This window comes from Colobus angolensis, unplaced genomic scaffold (assembly GCF_000951035.1).
Source record: "Colobus angolensis palliatus isolate OR3802 unplaced genomic scaffold, Cang.pa_1.0 Scaffold68, whole genome shotgun sequence".
NCBI lineage: Eukaryota > Metazoa > Chordata > Mammalia > Primates > Cercopithecidae > Colobus > Colobus angolensis.
The window spans coordinates 3,610,658-3,612,638 of NW_012120487.1; the positions used below are offsets into that span (position 1 = coordinate 3,610,658).

The 1,981-nt window shown below is 45.1% G+C and overlaps 1 protein-coding gene and 1 pseudogene across 3 annotated transcripts in view; one reads left to right on the forward strand and one right to left on the reverse strand.

Annotated features, from left to right (window-relative positions):
• Nucleotides 1-1,981, reverse strand: part of FAF1 (Fas (TNFRSF6) associated factor 1) — a 535,277-nt gene that overhangs the window by 247,065 nt on the left and 286,231 nt on the right. The window lies entirely within an intron of this gene.
• Nucleotides 1-1,981, forward strand: part of LOC105500721 — a 26,051-nt pseudogene that overhangs the window by 2,214 nt on the left and 21,856 nt on the right. The window lies entirely within an intron of this gene.

Below are 1,981 nucleotides of genomic sequence, written 5' to 3' on the forward strand. Positions count from 1 at the left end.
AGTAGCTAGGATTACAGGTGCCTGCCACCACGCCCAGCTAATTTTTGTATTTTCAGTAGAGACAGGGTTTCACCATGTTGGCCAAGCTGGTCTTGAACTCCTGACCTCAAGTGATACACCTCCCACAGCTTCCCAAAGTGCTGGGATTACAGGCATGAGTCACTGTGCCTGGCCTAATTAGCTTCTACCACTTAACTTTTCCACAGAACAGGCATGGTTTTATTAAAATTTCATCACTCTATTATTCTTTATTTTTACATCTAGAATACATATTGGAGCTGTTATTATTTTTACATATCTTCAATAGCTGTGGTATACAAATTCCATACAGCACAATCTTTCTCTCCTCCCCTCCCCTTTCTTCTTCCTCTTCCTCTCCTCCTCCTCCTCCTTGTCCTCCTCCTCCTTCTTCTCTCTCTCTCTCTCGCTCTCTCTCGTTCTGAGACAGAGTTTCACTCTTGCTACCCATGCTGGAGTGCATGGCACAATCTTGGCTCACTGAAACTTCCACCTCCTGAGTTCAAGTGATTTACCTGCTCCCAAGTTCGAGATTCTCCTGCCTCTGCCTCCTGAATAGCTGGGATTACAGGCATGTGCCAGCACGCCCGCCTATTTTCTTTTCTTTTTTTTTTGTATTTTTAGTAGAGACAGGGGTTTCACCATGTTGGCCAGGCTGGTCTCGAACTCCTGACCTCAGGTGATCCACCTGCCCTGGCCTCCCAAAGTGCTGGAATTACAAGTGTGAGCCACTGCAGCTGGCCTCTTTTTCTTTCTCTCTCTCTCTCTCTCTTTTTGAGATGGGTCTTGCTCTGTCCCTAGGCTGGAGTGCAGTAGTGCAATCTGGGCTCACTGTAACTTCTACCTCCTAGGCCCAAGCGGTACTCCCACCTAAGCCTCTTGGATAGCTGGGACCACAGGCGTGCACCACCATGCCTGGCTAATTTTTGTATTTTTTTGTAGAGTCAGGGTCTCACTATGTTGCTAAGGCTAGTCCTGAACTCCTAGGCTCAAGCAATTCACCCACTTTGGCCTCCCAGTGAAGGGATTACAGGTGTGAGCCACCACACCTGGTCTCTAGAACAGTATTTCAATGTGTAACTGAGTAACTGATGCCAAACGATGTACCTCTAGAGACAGAAGGTACTTGTACCTAATTAAAACTGTGAAGCTGGGCACAGTCCTCACATCAGTAATCTCTGCACTTTGGGAGGCCAAGGTGGGCCTATTGCTTGAGCCCAGGAGTTCCAGACAAGCACGGGCAACACAGGGAGACCCTGCGTCTATTGAAAAAAAAAAAAAAAAAATCAGCTGGTTGTGGTGGCACGCACCTGTAGTAACAGCTACTTGGGAGGCTGAGGTGGGAGAATCAATTGATTGAGCAAGGAGGTTGAGGTTGCAGAGAGCCGTGGAACTGTGAAGGTTTTTGCATCTTTAATAAAACCAAGAAATACGCATGTCATCTTATGTCACTTTCTGTTTTGACTTTACCAACAAAATATTAAACCTATTGTTTAAAATGATGGCAGAACTCCAAAACAAAAATTACGTTGGTAACTGATTAGCCTACTTACCTCCTTGGTTACAAAAGTAAATCTGCTATATATTTAGTATTATATATACTGGTATATCTCAGCCATTTTGAAAGAAACTTCAGGTACTATAACAGTAAAAATGGTATACCGAACATAAAACTGAGAACTTCAGGGAGAAGCTGCTATTTTTAGTCTTTTAATATTTACTGTTAAGATCTGAATATGGCCAGACGTGGTGGCTCAAGCCTGTAATGCCAGAACTTTGGGAGGCTGAGGAGTGCGGATCACGAGGTCAGGGGATCGAGACCATCCTGGCCAAATGGTGAAACCCTGTCTCCACTAAAATACAAAAAATTAGTTGCTTGAGTCTGGGAGGTGGAGGCTGCAGTGAGCCGAGATCACGTCACTACACTCCAGCCTGGTGACAGAGCAAGATTCTGTCTCAAAAA